This window comes from Dipteris shenzhenensis, chromosome 27 (assembly GCF_047967505.1).
Source record: "Dipteris shenzhenensis isolate YYH24624 ecotype China chromosome 27, Dip_SZ_1.0, whole genome shotgun sequence".
Classification (NCBI taxonomy): domain Eukaryota; kingdom Viridiplantae; phylum Streptophyta; class Polypodiopsida; order Gleicheniales; family Dipteridaceae; genus Dipteris; species Dipteris shenzhenensis.
The window spans coordinates 14338430-14361759 of NC_141622.1; the positions used below are offsets into that span (position 1 = coordinate 14338430).

General features: G+C 38.6%; 1 pseudogene; it reads left to right on the forward strand.

The window, feature by feature from the left end:
- Positions 1-13758: 13758 nt before the first annotated feature.
- On the forward strand, positions 13759-19255 carry LOC147883906 (heat shock protein 81-1 pseudogene; annotated as a pseudogene).
- Positions 19256-23330: the final 4075 nt, after the last annotated feature.

Sequence of the window (23330 nt, forward strand, 5' to 3'; positions counted from 1 at the left end):
AATAAGATTGGCATAGGGTTGATGTGAAACCTCAACATCATGAGTCAATTGAGTATTTTTGACAGAGCTCACAAGACAAGGAGTGGTCACAAAGTGAGCATTCGTCAAGCCAAACTTTTGAATTGCATCTTGAATGAAAGTCCAAGCATATTGCTATTCATTACCATTATGTCAGACATGAAGTAAGGAAAGGGATGTTAATGATTGAACATTGTCCCACTTCTTAGATGATTGCAGATATTCTCACTAAAGGACTTAGTGAGGCACGCTTCACAGTGCTATGATAAGAACTTGGATTTCTTGCAGCTTTTCTCTTCCAAGATTAACACATCTATGGGTGACCTTTTGTATATAAATGCACATTTGCATTACATGCTTGTAAATAATTGTACAAATGATTAACTTGTATACTTGTATATAGGAGCTCGGGTTTTTTCCTTGTGCTCCCCAAGGGTTTTTTCATTCATAGCTAGAGACCTTTGTTTGAGTGTGGGTGTTAGAGCTATATAGATAGCTTGCCCTAACTTGAACTAGGTCTCACCTATATATGTGCAACTAGTGATCAATATGAATCAGTCTTTGGGAGTCTATTTGGTGTGTCTATCGTCTCTTCTTCTTCTCTCTCAACAACAACAAAGTCCTCCATTCTATGCTGCTTATTTGTGGCCCCTTCGAAAGAAAGGGGATCAAGCACAAGGATTAAACAATTTTATTTTGTGGTTGTACATTGACATGTAGCTCAATAATACTCTTTAAAAACCATCCCCTCTAAGGAGTCTTTTGACATATCCACATGCTTTCTTAAAATGGTGTTCAATTTATTTGCCAATTATTTTAAAAGTTATATTATGGTGCCTATGTAGTAAGGTTGCATATGGTGAAAAGGTTGCAAATGTGCTCATTTTCAATTTTCATATGAAAATTAAGTACAATTAAACTTGTAGTGTTTTACGGGCTATTTTTAATTTTCATATAAAAATTAAGTACAATTAAACTTATAGTATTTTACCCTATCTTTATGTTCACTAGGAAAAAAAACTTAATCAACTTTTTTTCATATGAAAAGCAGCAAGCCATGGTTGAATTTTCTTTAATATAAGAGTTTAAAATGGGAGAAGTAATTTATGTTATGATCTAGATACATAGTATTCCACTATGATTCTCACTCAATAAAATTGAATTTCAATATCATACTCACTTAATTCAATTGAGCCCCATATGATAACTCTTATTGACATGACCTCACAAAAGTTACTAATCCTTTAACTCCCAGTGGTTATGTAAATATTAAATCCCTAGGAAAAAAGTAGCAAACCATAGTTCAGAATACATAAAGCTAAACTTTACCTAAAAAGTTATTAAACTATGTATTGAAAAGTATGGCTGATACTTTACCTCAAAGGCTATCAAATTCCTAGAAAATAGTAGCAAGCCATAGTTTGCAATACATGAAAGCCTCATTCTAGATTCTATTTTTGATATCTATGGTTGGACATGGAAGGCTTCTTCCTTATTCCCCCCTACTTTTACCTTGCATCCTTGAGGACTACACTAATGTTTTCTCTCCTTAAAAATCAAGAACATTCTATTCTACAAGTGCATTTTGTTACACTAAGTTCCTACCCTTTGGCACATTGTAATGTTTTGGCAAAGTAGAATGTACATGGGAAAGGATTGATACAAGATCCTTCCATTTTTCAAGTTAGTAACCTTGCCATTGTTCTCTTTAAATTTTGGTTCCTTTATTGCTTCATTTTCTCCAAAAATCTTCAAAGCTATCAACTTCATGTTCAAGTCAATAGCTAAGAAGGAGGAGATAAGAAGAACTTAAATGACATATTTGCACTTATGATCCTACATTTTTTATTAGGCACACAATTTGGATATTCTAAAGAAACAAAATGAAAGGTCCCCTTATTATTGGAAAGGCATGACAAGTTTCCCTTTTAATTTCTCTATTTAAAAGTCATTTTTAGAGATCATATACGTACATCCAAAACTTTTCATGCCATTGGAAATAGATGTCCATAATGACATCTTGAAAGATCCTAAAATGCTATATCTAAGATTCACATATACTTTTTAAAAAAACAGACACATCACGAGACATAAGAGGATACCAAAATACATGGCAAGAGTTAAACCCACGACTCGCAGGCTCAAGGTAGAGAACCTTACCAATTTTTGTAACAACATTTATTGTAACAATGGCATCGCATTTATTATTTACCATTAAAAGTCTGCCCTGTTGTGAAAGGGGGTCGGACGGATGTGGCGTTCAACGAGCTTTCAAGTGCTAGAAAAGCAAATTGGGGGTTTCCTCTATCCACGAACAGGTGTGAGACCCCCCTTAGTAATGACCATAGATAGATGGGTCTTTGGAAAAATTATGAACTCCATACAATATCAAAATAGTATTTTCCAATCCAGTCCAGTGAACATATATACTTTTAGGTACAAAGCCAATTCCCAAAATTTTGAAAAAAAATTTAAGCCACAATATGCATCATAAAAAAGAGAACAACCTGGAAAAGGCTAGGATTAGCCATTTGAATGGAATTGCTCATGCAACCAACAAATGTGAACCTTTAAGTGATCTTTCTCTTGAAGAGCAAGACAATAGGATGAGTCGTTTATGTTCCATGGTAAGAGCTCAAGGGGGGGTGCACTACTAAGAAAACATATATATCACGTGTGTTCAAGGAGTATCACAAAAATCCCTCAACTAAAAATTTATCCCAATAAAACCACCCCTCTTTACTTATGGACTTTTTTTTTTCTAACACTGAGCTAGAAAACCCCTCTTGTTATTTTAATCTTTTTAATTTTTTTTCAAAAGTTGAATTAAATTACTTGTCCTTTGGAATGCATGTGAGTGGGACGCAACTCCCTTTAGTAAAAAAACCTATCAAAATCTTGAGTATGAGATGAATTTAACAATATGCCATTTGTAGAAATTATTGAAATTAACATATTGTGTTCTACACTAAAATAACTTCAAATATGCCTTTACACCTTGAAATTTGGGTAATAGATAAAACGGTTACATTCATTTTAAAGGAGATGGGTTTTCATATTTTAGTGCATTTTTTGTTTTACCCCCCCTCATCCAAAAGACCCCCCCCCCCCCCTTAGGCCTAACATATGAAAAATATGTACAAATCTTAAAATCTTGCATATTTTTCAAGGTATATACCTTATATTTTATGGGAGGGGGGACATGAGATTTTCATATTTTTCCCTTGCATATTTGAAATTTCTTAAGGAAATCCATGCATATAGTTTATGGACCTTGTCCCCCCATACCTTGGATTTTGGATGAGGGTAGTAACATATTACATATTGAGTTGGCACCACAGGTGCATGTGGTACACTAAAATTTCTAAGGTGGACCCCACGAGGGTAAGAGGATATGGTACTGAATAGAAAAGACTATTACTCATCGAACAATGTAATCATGTCTTTGCATTATGAGATGCTTCTTCTATAATTTGATGAAAGTCACACAAAAAGTGAACTTGTTGACTAAACGAAAGAACAACAGTGCTTCGCAATACAAGAGACAAAGCAAGGTTTGTAGAAGAATTGCCTCACTTTAGCAAAACTCTTAAGTGTCATTTCAAAAGATATGTTACACAACATTAACAAGTACGAGGAGGATCTACCTAGCTTCCCACCAACAATCAGAAATTTAAATATACTAGATTCCCTTTAGGATAATCACATAATCTTAATTCAACATTCAACATGACATCGATTGATATTATAAGAGAGGGACATCAGACTCATCTCAATAAACATCCCTCAAGAATGGGGATGGATATGTCTTAATCTCCTATATGTGACACCTCAAGTCTTGGTTGAAATGAAGTTTCCCAAGTGGTCTCATTCCATGATGGAAAAAGTCCTCGGTGTAAAATTGGGATCGAAGAAAGTGGAGCAAACTACTAAGTATATTTAGATGGGTGTAACCAAACAAGGGCAATGGGAGGGTGCAAAGAAGGCCACTATAAGAAGAAGATGCACTTGAGAGGCAAGGGCATTTATAGACTAGCACACCATGGGCCCACATCCATCCCATGGACCAAATGCATTCAATGCACATTGGCAAGAAAGGGCGGCCCTAGTTTATAAATATTCAAGTTTTATTAAAAGTACATGGACCCCTAAAAGTGAACTCTCATAGTGTCTTTTGTTTGCACACTTGAATAATAAATTAGAGAAGGTGAATTTTTCAATTCATGAATCACATTGCTTGGTAGCACATGGGCTCAATAAAAGGGGTTTTTAAAACTTAAAATTTTCACATTTTTTACATACACAAGGGTAACATTTAAAGGGGATATTCATAGATTGGATATTTATGAACATGAAAAAGTCATAGATAAGGGAGGCTTTACATATAGTGAACCCCCTGGAGCCAAGGCAAAACTACATGATTTCACTTCACTACATGGAAAGGACAAAGGACTTTGCATTTTTGTACTATATCAACTCTTTTAAGGATTAAAAAGTCATCATGTTTTGGACACATGAAATTTTGTCTAAATGGACCAATCTCTGAGGTAGATTTGAGAGCTCCTTTAAGAGTACTGCATGAAAGAATGATTGGAGAGGTTCCTTATAAGGTAATTTCTATTAAGGAAATAGTTTCATTGCAAGTGCTTGGAAGAAAATTTAGTAGGGATAGATAGGCTAGTAGATCCCTAATCACTATTGTACATATAAGAACTAGTGACAAATGATACTAAAAATGAAGAATTTCAGCCTTATAACAATACTTGCATTAAAAGAAATATGAGGTTTTATATTTAACTATGATATCTCAATACTAAAAATCTTTTTTTAAGACTCAAATACTTAAGAAAATAAATGCATGCTAATCTTTATAACAACAATTCCATTCTTAAGACTCGATTGATGATGTAGATGCACAAAATGGTAATGCTGCACAGAATTCACAACAGCAATCACAAAATATTAGTGGACCTGTAGTGTCCTCTAGCAGTGGTTCACATAGTTTGCCATGGACAGGTAGATTGAGATTAGGAGAATCTCCTCAAAGCAATGTAGATAGTGGTATGCAGGTATCACGAAAAGGAAAAGAGAATGTAGATCAGCCCATGTTTGATGTGAATGTAGGTCAGTCTTATGTGGATGGTGAATCCAGTGGCTCAGAACAGAGCATTGATGATGAGTTGGGTATTCCTTCTATTGTTACACCTGGAGTAAGGAAGACCAGGGATGTTTTGAGAGCACCTGGAAGTGAGCCTATTTTGTGTAGGTCTACCAGAGCTAGGTATCTTGTGGATAGGCTAAAATATGATGGATTTACTGCCATTCACTATGCCTATACGGTCAAAGTGATATAGGAACCAGAACCCACTTTGAGCAAGCCATGGGAAAAGAAAAATGGGAGAAAGCCATGGATGAAGAAATGGATGCCTTGGAAGCAAATGCTACATGGGAAGTGGTGCCTTTGCCTAAAGACAAGAATGCAATTGGCTGTAAGTGGGTTTATAAGGTGAAGTACAATGCAGATGTTCTGTGAACAGATACAAGGCAAGATTAGTTGTCAAGGGATATGCACACACATATGGCATTGATTATGAGGAAACATTCAGTTCGGTTGCAAGGATGGCAAGTGTAAGAGTAGTCATTGCTATGGCTGCATCAAAGGGATGGTCTTTACATCAGATGAATGTAAATAATGCCTTCTTGCATGGTGATTTTCAAGAAGAGGTCTTTATGGAGCAGCCACCAGGTTATGTTTATGCTGTTCATCTTGAGTTTGTTTGCAGGTTGAAGAAAGCCTTGTATGGCTTAAAGCAAGCACCTAGAGCATGGTCTGACAAGATAGGACAATATCTTGTCACTAATGGTTTTCAGATTTCCAAGGCAGATTTCTCACTTTATGTGATAAAAACAGAGAAAGGTATTATGCTGCTTGTCATTTATGTTGATTATTTGATCATCACAGGTGATAGTGATATAGATATCCTTCATGTGAAAATGCTATTGAAGTAGAAGTTTGAGATGAAGGATTTGGGAGAGCTGCATTATTTCTTGGGCATTGAGGTGATTAGATCACTAAGTGGGATACGGCTCTTGCAGCTAGGCAATATGGATTGGACATGCTGTCCAAATATGGGATGACAGGCTATAAGCCTATTTCAGTTCCTTTGGAGCAGAATGTGAAGCTGAGCACAGATGCAGGTGAGCTTCTGGAAGACCCTACTATGTACAGACGCATAGTAGGAAGTTTGATTTACATGACTATTACCAGGCCAGATTTGAGCTATGCTGTTGGATTGGTAAGTCAGTTTATTCAGGCTCCAAGGAAACCGCATTTGGATGCAGCTAGACGCATACTTAGGTATGTGAAGTCCACATTGCAGTATGGACTATTTTATGAGAGTGGGGTTCAGATACAGTTGCATGGATACACTGATGCTGATTGGGCTCGTAGTTTTTTTGATAGATGATCTACCAGTGGATATGTGTTCTCTTTTGGGAGTGCTGCAGTCACTTGGAGCAGCAAGAAATAGCCTACAGTTGCATGGTCGAGCACAGAGGCTAAGTATAGGGGTGCAGCAATGGCTGCATGTGAGGTAGCTTGGTTGCATAAGCTACTTTATGATATGCATTAGTCTACAGATGGGCCAGTTGTCATTTATTGTGACAACATGAGCAGTATACACTTGGCAAATAACCCAGTCTATCACGCTAGAACAAAGCACATTGAGGTGCATTATCACTATGTGTGGGAGAAGGTTTTACTAGGTCTTATTGATCTAGTTTATGTCAGCACAGAGGATCAGGTAGTTGACATATTCACGAAGGCATTGGGCACAAAGAAGCTGTGCAAGTTCAGAGACCTACTTGGTGTGCAGGAATTGGGATTGAGCTCAAGGGGGAGTGTTGAGATATCGAGCTCCACTCGTGATATGCCAAGGTGACCATTGTGCATTTATGTCACTGACTTGTTAGTTGCAGATGAAGTTGGTAGACCACCCATGAATAATAGCTGGATGACAGCTATTCTTATGTACTCTAGTTTGTGGCTCAGTTAGTATGCCACCTTAGTTAGCTGAGTTTGGTTTGAGAGCCACATATAGGGTTCTTCTATTTCTTTGTACTAGAGTTCTTTTGGCTTTCACAACTAAGAAGAGAAAAACTATTTTCAGCCTCCACCTTTGTGTGTATTCCCCCATTGTGTATGTCAAAAAGCCGCAAGTGAGACTCCTTCCTTCTCTCCCACTATCTTCACACCAATATGGCCACAAGTTTATGTATTTTTTACCTACTTGTAGGTGCTTTGTGATTTCTTTGTGACTATTTGGGGGGATGATGAGCTCCCCAAGTAGCAATCCACCAATTGTAGGTTTTTTTAACTATTTAAGATGCTTTGTGACTACTTTGTGACTAGTTTTAAATTACACTTTGTTGTAGCATAATATATTGTTAGTTAATTTTAGTAGTAATAAGAGTTCCTTTTGTTTATATATAGGCATAGTTTTATCTCTTCCAATGATTCAAGGAAATGCATCCAAAGGTCAAATTTCAATAACACCCATTTGAATGCTTGAATAGCTAGACTCACATTCCACCATTATTGATGTTTCTTGGGTGATTCTAAAAGAATATGGTCTAGACAAAATGTCACGTTGCTGACATGAGATAAATGATGATATCAAAAAGATGATGGTGAAGAACTTTCATAGTTCCTAAGAGTCACCTCCAACAATTCATGAAGAACAACCGAATTTTTCAGTGGCTGCAAGTTGAGTAATTCAAAGAGTGGATGATGAGACTGCTTGAAGATGTGGTAGTGTCCATGGTGGACTTTGTAGAAAACTACTCTTTCAAGGAGCAAAATGACATTTAGTTCTATGCATTAATGTTATAACATATTCTATCAAAGTTACCATTTTATTCACATAACATGTGTTTGTAATGGAAGTGAGGTAAAAAACATGGTTCACTTCTTTATTTGAAATGAAAAGGTGCACGACATCCTATTTTACCTACACTATTTTGTGATACATATGTAATTCAAAAATCAAGGTTTGGAACTTACCAAGTATTAGGTTTGGCTAGATGGGGCATCCTCCCAGATCAAAGATAGGAGACCTTTCTACTTTATTTCAAGATTTGGAGGGCTAGTAGGTCTATAAATGACATGGAATCTCTTTGGATCAGACATGGAAAGGCAAGAATGATAGATTTGGGCTATTATAAAGAGGGAATTGACACATGGAAAGCCAAAGGTAAATGGATCAACCTTAAGGTGCATAGACAATGTTGTAGGATTTTCAAAGACCAACTTGTCTCATGACACTCAAGCTAGCTATGCATTGAAGAAAAGGAATGTACCTTGTATCTTATGGGAGTTTAAGGATGGAGCTATTGACAAAATAATAACGTGGGATTATGAATCTATTCCAAAGACATAATCCTTGCACCATGTAAGAGGCATTACACAAGGGAGTTACACAGAACTAGCAACGAGAAGGTTGTCATGCTACTATAATTGTGTATCCAATAGTTATGGAGAAGCTACACTAGCAAAAGTCACATTTCTAGCTAGGAAACAACATCCTTGTTTTTTTGCAAATTATGGGAATAGTGATGAGGAGCTCCTTGATGAGTCTATGTATATAGGGCATCATGATGAACTTATTGATGCTCTCTGCATAGGGGAATGTGGACACAAGGAAATCACACATGTAAACACAAAAGTGAACCTAACATTGAGACCTAAAGAGTGGGAGCTCCTTTCTAGTGAGATATATTTAAACATGCTCCTAGCTTTCCATCTCTAAAAAAGTTTATGTCAAGATTAATCTATCTCTACACAAAATGTACGTCAAGAATTTTAACCTTTCTCACTCCAAAACAAATCATATGTTATGGAATTTAGTATTTCTCTTTCTAGCACAAAGTCTAGGTCAAAGATTTTCTATCTCTACACAAGGCATAGCTCAAGTAATTTATACCTTCTCTCTCTAGCATGAAGTGTAGCTCATGGATTTTCTCTCTTTAGGAAAAGTTGGTCAAATGATTTAGTCTTTCTCTCTCCAGTGCAAAGTGTATGTCAAGGATTCTAATATTTCTCTCTTTAGATCATGATTTAATAGCATAGATCTTTTTAGAGTGTTTTAGGCTATTCTTCATACAATATACCTTTGAACTTAAGTTAGTACAAGTGAAACTTTGTCGATGCTCCACAAACAGAGGGTTAATAGGCATTGTTCTAGTACATATGGTAATGTTGTTAGCATAAATTGACTGGGCATATAGTATCAAGTGAATTTGATGTTGCTAGATCTTGGGGACCCTATTTATAGGTATACTTACAACTCATGACCTTTCATATCTATGGCTTTTTATATGCCTACATCTTATGGCTTTCCATTTCCCTTCCAAAAAGATCAATCTTAAGCATAGGCTTACCACTTGGCACAACCGGTGGGTAGGATTTTGAGGAAACCTTGTATCAAGGCCCATCTATGACTAGAAAATTGAGTACATAATGAACTATTAGTCTATTGATTGTCCCTAAATATCTCAAGGTGGGGGGGGGGAGGTCACTCAAAATAATGTGACTATTGTGTGAGTTCAACATAAAGTATCATTAAATTCACTTTTTGGATGTAAATGTATTTAGAAATATAGTTACATTAAGGGATTTTCTTAATGGTATAGAAAATGGGGCATTTTATTTATTGAAAATTTGTAGATAAGGTATTCTAATATACACTGCACACACAGTTGGTAGCCTAGTTCTCTATATAGTGAACCCTCGGTGCTAAATATGACCTTTAGGAGCTGATGTCATAGTCATTACCACTTATATTGGAACTTCTATCTTTTAAGACATGCTACTCCAAGTCTTCCTCATAATCAACAAATTTGACATTCTTATCAAGTTTGAAACAATGCCTACACACTCTATTGTCATGACAAGGATGATCTTGTCAAGATTTTTCTATCTTATAAGTGTCATTCAAGTGCTGATGCATATGACCAACTGTCCCAGTCTAAGAAACAAATTTTTGTCTATGAGTTGTTGAACTATATCCTTGCTTCTACTTTATCTTTCTTCAATAGCTTCCTCTATTGTGTATGCCTCATAAGGTCTTTGAACTATTTTAAACAACCTCATTTTTATATTGTCTCAAGTGTCTTGCCTTATTTGCATGAGTTACTTTCTCATTTCCTTTAGTTCTATATTACTAATGATAACACTCCCCACATCAATCTCTTGGCCATATACTAATCCCTAGTTTGTTTCCTCAATGGATAAAATACTTTAAATGTTGTTGGATTGGAGTATCACATTTGTTCAAGACAACAAATCCAACTAAACAAAAAAATTCAACGTGCATATCATCAATCCACTGTTTGATCATGTTGGCAATATTAGTGTTTTTATGTAGCTACAAGGTGAGTTCTAAATTTTCATTCATGGATATTTCCTCCCAACTTGCTATATTATTGACTCCATAGCTTCCATCTCTTTTTTAGCATTATCATAGTCTACTTCATGTTGTTTTGTAGTTGCTAACTATTGATGCCAGTGTTGACTCATGTTCCAATTCCATTTATTTTTTATATGCATTGGATTATTTGGCTACCTCAGACCTGTTCTTCCAAAAAGGCATCTCAAATTCCTAGTGCATGTTTATCTTCAATTATACTAACATCTACCAAAGCAAAAAACCACCTTTTAGTCACTACTATACACGGATCCTATTGCGACGTTTACGTACCGACGTTTAGCATGCACGGGGTGCTAATTGTCGGTATGAAAAGCGCGTCCCATAAAGCGTTGCTATATAGCGACATTAAGCAAACGTCGCTATATAGTGACTATTATAAAGGTCTCTATATAGCAACTTTTAAGTGTCGCTATATAGCGACAGTGAGATGCTATTTTATAGCGACATTTTCCAGAGATGTTTTTTACTCATATAGGCCTTAAAAGTTAGTTTTTTCCAATGACAAATTTTTTTAAATTTTCATACATGTTTAATCTCATAGAGAATAAAAATACGAGAGCATGTACATGTTTGATCCTTTGAAAGAATAAAAGTACAAGAGCATGTACATCAAGTTCGAAGCTCATATATTCTATCTCCAACTCTATACTGAGTTGATCTCCTATATCATCATCATACATTCACCATAGACTTGATCATCTTCTTCAATAAAGTCGGGTGATTCTTGATGATCGTCATCTTCTTCCTCAATATCATGATCTCCATCTTCCTCCCATATGATGCCATTATGCACATGCTTCCTCTTGGCTCATATTGTGATCTTCATCTTCTTCTCTAAATCCATCTGGATCAATTGGATCCAGCATTGGTAGTGGCATCTCCATATTTACATGATCTCTATCTGTTGAGATATCGAGCTCCACTCGCGATATGCCAGGGTGACCGTTGTGCATTTATGTCACCGACTTGTTAGCTATAGATGTGGTTGGTACACCGCCCACGAATAATAGTTGGATGACAGCTATCCTTATCTACTCTAGGTCATGGCTCAGTTAGTATGCCACCTTAGTTAGTTGAGTTTGGTTTGAGACCCACATATAGGGTTCTTCTATTTTCTTTATACAAGAGTTCTTTTGGCTTTCACAACTAAGAAGAGGAAAACTGTTTTCAGCCTCCACCTTTGTGTGTATTCCCCCATTGTGCTTGTGAGAAAGCCTCAAGTGAGACTCCTTCCCTCTCTCCCACTATCTTCACATGGTATCAGAGCCTTGTTCGTGGTAAGGAGCTCAAGAAAGCAAACCAAGCTCGCAGTGTCATGGTAAGAGGACCAGTGTTGCTTTCCTTTTTCGATTTTGGGAGCAAATCTCTGCAGGTAGCACAGCCGGAAGTGCAAGAGAGCACTGTCTTAGATTGAGACGCCCTTTGCGGTGTGGTGAGAGGGCATTATATGCTGCGGGATCAGGCGAAGCCCTCGGTGACTTTATTTTTTTGATTCGAGGTCATTTCGGGGCCCGTTTTGGAGGCGGAAGTTCTCCATAGGCACTCAGAAAAAGGCCCTGTTTTTGCTGTGCGACCACTGTTCTACGGGTCGGTGAAAAGTTACCGTAGAAATTGCATCGTATGCCTGTGCACAGAGACATTGGGAGTTGCAGATTCATGCTTGTTGCCTGTTGATGCAAAATCGTCACTAGGAAGTGACTGTGTGGTAAAATACCACTTTCGTCAGTTTTGCAGATCTGCCCGTGTGAGGCAAAAGCTGTGTTTTTTGTAGTGACAGAATATTTTGCAGTGTTCTGTAATGGCATCTGATTCTCTTTCATAGATTGTCACTGAAAAGCTTGACAAGAACAACTTCCAGGCATGGAAGTTTAGAATGACGAATTTCTTGATGGGAAAAGGCTATTGGGAGTTCATTACAGGAAATGAAGAAGAACCTGTTCTTCCTAATGTTCCCAATCAATAGGAAATGCAGGCATTCAAAGGATGGCATGAGAGAGCTAGGAAAGTTATGTACTGGCTGTCTATCAGTATTTCGGACCCCATGATTGTGCATATTCAGGATGCAAGTACGCCAAAGGAGGCATGGGATACTTTGGCAAAAATGTACATCACAAATACACAAGCCAGGAAAATGCAGCTGCACAATGTGCAGAGAGAAAATATGAGCATCAATGACTACTACATGAAGGTGAAGAAAATTGCGGATGCACTTGCTTCCATTGGGTCGCTAGTGGATGATGACGATCTAGTTTCTGTGACCTTGAATGGTCTAGGAAAGGATTATGCACAGTTCCGATCATCCATTGCCGTCCGTGAAAAATTTCCTGATTTTGAGGACTTGATTGCTCTTCTAATTTCTGAAGAGCAGAGAAATGGGGGTGCATCTTCTTCAGCAGGAACTTCAAAAGAAACTGTCTTCTACTCAAATGCTGGTAGAGGTAGAGGAGGCCGATCTGCAGGCCGTGGTAGAAATCAAAATATGCAGCAAACGCAAGAAAACCAGTCCTATGCAGGAGGACGTGGTAACTCTAGAGGCCGGGGGAGCCAAAGAGGTAATGGTGGATGGTAGAGAGGCCAAAATGCAAACAGCAATGTTGAATGCTACTACTGTGGTAAAATGGGGCATATGGCTAAAGACTACTACAAAAAGCAGAATGACATTATGAATGGAAAATTGCAGCAAGGCAATTATGCATCCTCTAGTAGACAGGGTGATGACAGAAATGAGCATTTGTTTATGGTGTAGCATATGACAAATTCTGTGACAAGTGCAGAAGAAAGCAATGATGTGTGGTATGTTGACTCAGGTGCATCAAACCACATGACAGGTCATGCTGAATGGATGCAAGATGCAAGGAAAATGGAAAAACCAAGATTTGTGGAGACTGGTGATGATACTGCACATCATATTGTGCAGATTGGCAAAATTCCTTTGTCTATGCAGGATGGGAAAAAGAAATACTTGTCTGATGTATTTCATGTCCCGAACATCACCAAGAAGCTGGTTTCTATTGGTTAGATGGTTGAGCAGGGCCTGCAGGTCAGATTTAATCCTCATGGATGCGTTGTTGAGGATATGAAAAATAATGGTCGCTTGATAGCAAAAGGAAAGAAGAAGGGCAGGATGTTTACATTGGATGCGGACATGCTTGAATTGAGTGCAGCAATGTTTGCACATGGGACCAGTGTAGTTGCAGATATTGATATCTGGCACAAACGCATTGGTCATGTTAATATACAATGACTTAAATCAATGCAAGCCCAAAATATTGTTGCAGGATTGCCTAAATTCAAGGTTGCAGAAATGCACAGCAACAACGAGATCTTCCTTCGCGAGCACATCGGCAACTCTTCCGATGCTCTTGACAAGATTGGGTTCAAGAGCTTGACGAACAAGAGTAAACTTGATTCGCAGCCTGAACTCTTCATTCATATCATCCTTGACAAAGCCACCAACATGCTAACCATCATCGACATTGGTATCAGCACGACTAAAGAAGATCTTGTTAACAACCTTGGAACAATTGCTCGTTCTGGCATGAAAGAGTTCATGGAACCTCTTGCAGCTAGTGCTGGTGTAAGTATGATTGGACAATTCGGTGCTGGTTTTTACTTGGCTTACTTGATGGCGGAGAGGTTGGTTGTGACTTCTAAGCACAACGATGATGAATGATACATCTGGGAATCCCAAGCTGGTGGTTCATTCACAGTAACATGGGACTCTGGCGAGTGTGGGGGTTAAAGGTCATTGTGCCTTTACCTCGGTTATGTACAATACTCAAACACATATAAATGAATGAAAAAGAAGATTAGGGTGGTTCTGCACCCACTAAAACTTGTGTGGCTCTCTGTCTCTCTCTCTCCCTCTTCCGTTCTCGCTTCTATTGAGAGCACTCTCAACTGGTATCAGAGCCCGGGTGATCTAGCTGAGTGTACATGAATGCTTGAAGCTCAGCAGCTCTGTGGGAAGCAGGAGAAGCTCTGTGGGAAGCTTTGTGGGTGACTTTACTTGCATTCGAGTGTGTAGAGACCTTGGAGGAACCTTTGGAAAAGTCACTTTGGTTTTGCGAAGCAGTTTTGAGAGCTTGTTAAGTGTTTTCAAAGAAAAAAGTCGTTTTTTGAGCTTTTCCCTATTCCGTTCGATGACAGAGACTCCGTATTGACTTGTAGAGGCAACTATTGCTTGCTTTTGGTGTCCACTTCACTTCAGGAGCTTGGAAACACCGTCATTCTTGAATCTGGGATCATTTCATTGGATTTCTGACTCACTGTGTCAGTTTCTGCGTTTTTTTGCTCGGGTGTTGGAACTCAAGTTTGGAGTAACCATTTGTAGATCTGTCAGTTCCGGTGGACTCAAGAGGTCCTCAAACTTCTATGTTGCTCATCATTCACACTCCCGTGGAGTTTACAAATAGCTCTTTTTCCAAAAACGTTTTTCAGTCCATGTGTTGGACCCAGTGATTGAGACCGCGGTTTCCAAGACCGTCTGTCCCATTGCGTTTTGGATGCCCAAAAACCCCTACCTGTTAGTTCTTACGTGATTCGGTGGAGGATTTTTAGAGTTATAGATCTCTGTGTATTCGATTTCGTCTCTCTCTTATGCATTTTTCATTCTAAGGTTTTGAAACCTTAGATTTATGCCACATGGTAGTGGATAAGTGTTGACTCCCATTTCTCACTCATCGGTTGGGATTTTGGAGTTCCGACAGAAGAGAGATATTTGCAAATTTTTTTACTGAGTCCCATGTTTTGAGGCATCTCAGGTTCTATTTTCAGTAGCAGTCATTACCGTGGGACCATGATTTCTTGAGCACACCTTGTGCAGATCACTCTGGTTGCAGTTTGAGCCATGTGCGCTTATTTGTGGTGTGTATTGGGTTACACTGGATGATTTATAGGCCATTTGGATGCATTGCGATCCTTATTGGATGCGTTGATAGGCCCAAATTGTCTTGTGGGATGCTATTTTTATGGACGCTTTGCACATGGATGCTATATTATGTTGAGGGATAGCTTTGACACATTGCAGGTGATGCACTGATAGTGTTATGCTCTCTTGGATGAGATATTATTGATGCATATGCCCATGGACGATGTTTATGCTTGAGCCATTTGGCACCTATTGGCATTTTGGATTGCCATTGTAGTTGGCATTTTCTTTTGGGCCAGATTTGCTCATATGGATGCATAGTATATGCACCTGAGTCAGTGCTTTGAGACATGAGTTTTGGTGATATTTCACTCTATTGTGGCATACACATTTGGGTGCACTTGGTATTTGGTGTGATTCTCTCTTGTAGGCACTAGCATTTGGGATTTTTGCTTCATTTGCATCATGGCATCCTCTTCCATGTGTGAAAAGCAGTTTTTTAGCATTAAAAAGTTTGATGGGACAAACTTTTCTTTGTGGAAAGAACAAATAAGGGTTGTGCTTATTCAAAAGAAGTAGATTAAACCCTTGGCAGGGATTGAAGCTAAGCCTACAAATATGTCTAAGGATGATTGGAATGAGTTGGATGCATTAGCAAAATCTACTATTAGACTTCATCTTGCAGAGTCAGTTTATTTCACAGTAGTAAATGAGCAGACTACTAAAGATTTGTGGAAGAAACTGTGTGTCACTTATGAAAAGGAAACTGCCTCTAATAAAGTTTACCTCATGAAGAGGTTGTTTGAGCTGCAGATGAAGGAAGGGGTCTCCATTGCTTCTCACTTGAATGAATTCAATATTATTTTCAGCCAGCTTCAGGCTCAGAAGATGAATTTTGATGTGGAGACTAAGGCAATATTTCTCTTATGTTCATTGCCATCCTCATGGGATACCTTCCGTACAGCTGTCATTAACTCTGCACCTGGTGGAGTATTGAAATTTGATGATGTTGTGGGTAGCTTGTTGGCCGAGGAGATTAGATGGAAGTCTATGGATGGCAATAAGCAGGATGCAGCCTTAAATGTGCAAAGGGGCAGATCACAGTTCAAGGGGAAGTCCCAAGAAAGAGGGAAGTCTCGTAGCAAATCCAGGGCATAGAACATTGAGTGTTACCACTGTGGCAAGAAGGGCCATATGAAAAAGGATTGCTATAAGCTAAAAAGAGAGCAAAAGGATAAGAAAAAGAATGCAAGTTGGGGTGAAAATCAAAAGGAAGAGAGTCCAAGGGAGGACAAAGGAAAAGTGAAGATCCAGGAGATCAATGCAGTCACACATGATAGTGACAATGACGTTCTCTTCATGTCTAGTTTATCTGCAGAGTTGCTTACCACTTCAGATGATGCATATTCCCAAAATTGGATTTTGGATTCTGGTGCTTCATTCCATGTTACTCCCCATAGGGAATGGTTCTCCACCTATGACAGTGGAAAGACAGTTTGTGTGCATCTTGGAAATGACTATGCATGTGACATAGTGGGAGTAGGTGACATAAAGTTTTCTTTTGCAAATGGGTCTGCATTTATTTTGAAACATGTGAGAGATGTGCCTAAGTTGACCAAGAGTTTTATTTCAGTAGGTCAGCTAGATGATGCTAGTTTTCACACCACTTTTGGCTTTCAGAGTTGGAAAATTTAGAAGGGCTCTATGCTTTTGGCCAGGGGTGCCAAGTGTGGGACTTTGTATCCCTTACATGTATCAGGGGTATTTGATCATGTTGTTGCAATAACCAAGCAACCAAGCACTTCTTTGTGGCATTGTAGGTTGGGACACATGAGCCAGAATGGAATGAAACTCTTATGCCATTTGGATTATGTACCGCATTTGAGTTTCTCTGATTTTGAATTTTGTGAGCATTGTCTCTATGGGAAGCAGACTAAATCAGCCCATAAAAGAAGGGGAAAGAAAGAGTTTGAAAAGCTTGATTTGGTGCATTCAGACGTATGTGGTCCCATGCCTACATGGTCATCAGGCGGGGCTGAATACTATGTGACATTCATTGATGATGCAACTAGGAAAGTGTGGGCTTATGCTATAGCTCGAAAGAGTGATGTGTTCCAGGTATTTCAGAAATGGCTGGCCTTGGTTGAGAATCAGTTAGGTAGAGCGCTTAAATGCCTACAGACTGACAATGGTGGAGAGTATCTCTCTCATGATTTTCAGCATTTCTGTGATACACGTGGGATTAAGAGGGAGCTCACATCCCCTCATACTCCAAAGCAAAATCCACTTGTAGAAAAGATGAACCGTACCATTCAAGAAAGGTTGCAATGCATGCTTTCCAATGCAAGTCTTTCTGGTGGTTTTTGGGATTGATGCTTTCATTCGGTCCCAGGGTCTTAGAAGGAGTGAAATTGATCACTGCCTCTATACTAAAAGGGCTAAGGATAATAGTCTGATAATCTTGGCACTATATGTGGATGATATGCTATTGGCTAGCAGGAATACTTATGAGCTAGATGCATTAAAGGCCAAGTTGCATGAGGCCTTTGATATGAAGGATTTGGGACTTGTAGGTCATATTCTTGGTATGTGCATCACGTGTGATCGGAGTAGGAAACTCCTTTGGCTTTCACAAAAAGAGTATGTTACAAAAGTATTCCAGCATTTCAATATGGAGGGAGGGAAGGCAGTGAGTACTTCATTGCCTCCATATATGAGACTGAGTCATACAGATAGTCCCAAATCAGATGAGGAAAGGGCCATGATGGCCAAGGTTCCTTATGCATCAATAGTTGGGAGTCTTATGTATGCTATGATAGCTACTAGACCAGACATTGCATTTGCAGTGGGAGTTGTTAGCCGGTATATGGCTAATCTAGGAAAGAGGCATTGGGAGGTAGTTAAGTGCATCATGAGGTACATGAAGGGTACCAAGGAGATGTGCATCTGATTTGGTAGAGGAGACATGCGTTTACTTGGGTACACAGATTCAAACTATGCAGGGCATAGGGCATGTGGATAGTAGGAGATCCACTTTTGGTTATGTGTTCACCTTTGCAAGTGGTGCAGTGTCATGGATGTCTCGCGCACAGAAGTGCATTGCTTTGTCTACCACAGAGGCTGAGTATGTAGGCTGAGTATGTTGTAGCCACAAAGGGTTGCAAGGAGGCTATATGGCTTGATCGGCTAGTGGGAGATTTGGGGATTCATACAGGTGTACCGACCTTGCATAGTGATTCCATGAGTGCTATTCAGCTAGCATGGAATCCAGTATTTCATGCAAAGACCAAACACATTGAGGTTAGGTACCATTTCATCAGGGAGGTACTTGAGGACAAGCGCATAGAGCTTGTCAAGGTTCATACAGATGATAACCCTGTAGATATGCTGACGAAGAGTCTACCTGGTCAACCATTTGAGTATTGTCATGTATTGATGGGCATTGGATAGTATGCTCACTAGTTGTTCTCCCTTAAAGGCACATTGTCCTTTAAGTGGGAGGTTGTGGGGGTTGAAGTTCACTGTGCCTTTTCCCCGATTATGTATAATACTCAAACACATATATAAATGAATGAAAAAGAAGATTAGGGTGGTTCTGCACCCACCAAAACTTGTGTGGCTCTCTGTCTCTCTCTCTCCCTCTTCCGTTCTTGCTTCCGTTGAGAGCACTCTCAGCGAGCTGCTCAGAAGGGAAACTAAGATAACATTATTTCTGAAAGAGGATTAGCTGGAGTATTTGAAGGAGAGAAGAATTAACGACCTGATTAAAAAGCACTCCGAATTCATCATTTATCCTATTTCATTGTGGACTGAGAAAATCAAGCATAAAGTGAAAGAAGGTATCAAGAAAGTTAAAGGTTCAAATATAGAGCTCACTTGAATAGAAGGAAGATGTGCATGACTAATTGCATGTTGGAGCAGATCCTGTGCAGAAATCCTGTGGTACAAAACAACAATGAATTACGATTATAGCAGTGAATGGTTTTCTTTATTCTAATTCAACAACCAATTAATATGGAGACGATTTTCTTGTGCCATTTTCTATCTCATACTTGCATAAGAATACATCTAAGTTTTTCTTCAACTAGCCAAGAAGATGTAGTGTCCAAGAGATGGAGGCAAATGCGGGATGGGGACATACCGGCAAAAGATCGGATGTGGTGCCTAGATCTAAGCATTTGATTCATGGAAGGAGAACATGCAGTATTTTGCGGTGATGCGGCAAAGAAGAATGTACGGTGTTTTGTGGATTGCAAGTGTGGGCAATTATCATTTTGCAATTGAAAAGGCAAGATCTAAATCGACTTTGCTAGAGTTTCTTCATAGTTGTGACATTCCATGCTATTTTATGGCATTATATGTTAAATCTGTAATCATTCATGCACTCACATAAGGTCCACTACCTTGGCATTGCCTAAAAAGTTTGTCTCTCTTTTTATTCACATGCACATAAGGCATCTGACTTCCACTCAGGGGATATTTGTGCATGTGTAGTTCGCACAATCCACCATGAGTGCCATGTGTTAGGGCCTAAAACCACACGAGTTTAGCCCTAAGTGGGGATGCCAAGAGGTGTGTGCACATGGGGATACCAAGAGGCACATGTGTGGGCAATGAAGGGGCATAGACCTCTCTATATATGTATGCATGCAATGCAAGAGCAACGTGTGAGTTAGTTACCATTCTTGTTTCATGTCTTCTTGTTCTTGCTGTTTTGAAAGTCTTTTGTGTAATGAGAACCTCTTTGGGGGCTTTGGCCCCAACAAGACCTCCGCTACTTCATGAATAGAGTTGGGGAACTTGTAGAGGATAAGGATGGGAGAAAGGTCATAAAATACATGATGAGGTTGATAATCACACACACTTCTCTAAGGATATCTTGAAACCTTGGAATCAATAGGACAAGAGATCCAAGGATACCATCATAGATGAACTATGGCGACGATTTTCCAACCCTCCTAGGTATGAGTTTGAGCAAAATGCCATGCTTACATGAATGGAAGGACTCATAATGTCTCGTGATATGAGTTAAGGGAAGCTGTTAAGAAAGGTAAGAACAAGCTAGGGTGGGCAGACCTCAAAGATTTGAAGAAAGAAAAGAAGGACTTCAAGGAAAATCCAGTTGCATTCATGACTCAGGCAGCGAGGAGATGTTGGGAGATTGTAGGTGCTTCACACCTCAGGAGCAATGGCAAACTAGCCAACGAGACATGGGTGGTTAGTATATATTTATCTTCTATTGAATATCAAATATATCAGCCATTCAAATTTTTTGTTATTCATATCTATCTCCTTGAATTTGGATCCATAGGAATCTATGATTGTTGAAGTAGCATAATTCCCTTGTGACGAAATTGTTGAACTTGAATACCAAGACATGAATGAATGTCACCAAGATCAACCATATCAAATGTTGAGGATAAGATTTTCTTGACATGTTGCAAGAAATCGAGATAGTTGGAAACAAGTATGGTGTCATCCACATAAAGAGCAAGAATGACAAAAAGAGCACCATCACATTTGGCATATAACTTAGGATTAGAGAAACAAGAGTTGAAACCTTGAGATGTTGGAAACTGATCAATTTTCATGTACCAAGAACGGGAAGCTTGTTTCAGACCATGAAGAGCATGATGAAGGTGACAAACAAGATGGTCCTGACTGGGAAATGAACCCTTCTGGTTGCTCCATATAAATCTCCTCTTTAAGATCTCCATTAAGAAAAGGAGTTTTCACATCTATTTGATGAATATCCAAATCAAATTGAGTAGCAAAAGCCAAGAGTACACTTATGCTACGAACAATGGGTGAAAAAGTATCATGATAATCAACTCCTGTAATTTGTGAGTATTCTTTTGCAACCAAACGAGCTTTAAACTTGCCAAAAGAACCATCAGCTTTAGTTTTGGTTTTATAAATCCACTTACATTTGATAGGAGTGCGACCAGGAGGTAGTTCAGTAAGAACCCATGTACATTTAGAGATCAAAGAATCATATTTAACTTGATTCAACTTCCATTGCCTCTTGCCATTGACTCTTTTGTACAGAAGAGATAGCTTCTGTATAAGTATTAGGGTCTTCACGAGCAACCATTGCATCATCAATGATTTCAAAGTCATCAACACAATCATGAGTAGAACCATGTTCAAAATCAATAGGCAGATCAACATAAATATCAACACTATCATCAAAGGCCTTTGTATGTGCAGGATGCAAATCAAGATTGTTAACACATTGCTCTACAGATGGAGTAGCAGTGATGCCATCAGATGAACGAGTAGTAATGACATCAGAAGTGGAATCATTATCAAATAGAAAAGGAAAGGCAGAAAGTAAGAACATAGTGTAATTGAATATGGCATCACGATTGATTATGACCTTCTTAGAAGAGGGATCATAGAATTTATAACCTTTAGAATTCGAAGAATATCCAATGAATATGACCTTTTTGCCAGGAAGATCTAGCTTTTTCCATGTCTCTTTTGGTACATGAATATAAGCAATGCAACCAAAAGTTTTAAAATGTGATACAAAAGGAGTCTCCCCTGTCCAAGCTATGATTGGTGGTATCTGACTAGAAGGTGTAGTTGTATGTCCAAAAGCTTCGAGATAATCCAGAATGAAGGAGCATACACCGCATGGCATCAAGAGAAGTGCGATTCTTACGCTCTGCGTGAGCATTTTATTGAGGAGAGTATGGAATAGTATATTCACGATGAATGCCACACTCAATGCAATAATCATTAAAAAGATTAAAAATATATTCTCCACTATTTTCACTATGAAGGGTCTTGATCCGAAAACCAGTATGAAGTTCCACATCAGTTTTATATTGCTTGAATACTGATAAGGTCTCTGACTTATGTTGCAAGAGAAATGCAGTCATATATCTTGACCAATTGTCAATGAAAGTGATGAAATACATGTAGAAAGACTTGGATCAAGGAAAAGGTCCACATATATCAGTGTGAACAAGATCCAATAAAGCATATGAATGAGTTGAAGTAGATGCATGAAAGGATTTTCTATGATGCTTGCCAAGAGCGCAATATTCATAGAGGCGCATGTGAGGATGAGCTGGGAGATTCATATCGTCCACAAGATCATGACGATCTATAGCAACAAGTAGCTTGGCAAAATTTGAATGAATAAAACGATGATGCCATAGCTTGCAGTTCAGATCACCAAGGACTGTAACCACATTAGCAATATCATCATTTAAGGAAAGTTGAAAGAGTTTACCATTCTGAGGAGCAACTATTATGGTATGTCCATCTTTTCCAATTCGACACTATGTGTGGTCAAAGCCAATAAAGAGACCAAGATCAACAAGTCGTGCAATAGAAAGAAGATTTCTCTAAAGATCTGGAACATGGAGAATGTCTCGCAAGACTCTTGTTGAAGAAAAAGTGCCAAGATATAAATCACCAACACCCATGACTTGACAAGTAGTGTCATTAGCAAGATAAACCAATTTTTTGTGAAGAAGAGCATGATAATTATGTAACCATTGAGATTGATATGTCATATTACCACCAGTAGCACCAGAATCAACAATAAAAATGAAACCATCTTGAACATGAAGTATCCTTTTTAGAGAGACATCAGGATCGATATGATTTGCCTCTTGATGTATATGGGCATCTTGTTTTTGAGCAGCATATGCTTGAGTACGTTCGCGATCATAACGCCTCTTGTAACACCAAAAGGTTGGATGATTTCTGCCACAATATTTGCAAGGAGAATTATTGGATAAGCGGGGTTGCTTAGTAGTAACACCATGTTCCTGATCATATTGCTGAGCCCAACAATCAGAGATGACCTGACCATGCTTATCACAGTAAGAACAATGTTTCTCAAAATATTTGAGGCGAGAAGAATTACCACCTCTATATGGATGACCACCATGTCCATAACTACCACGTCCATATTTGGAGAAAAAACACTTGCGAGT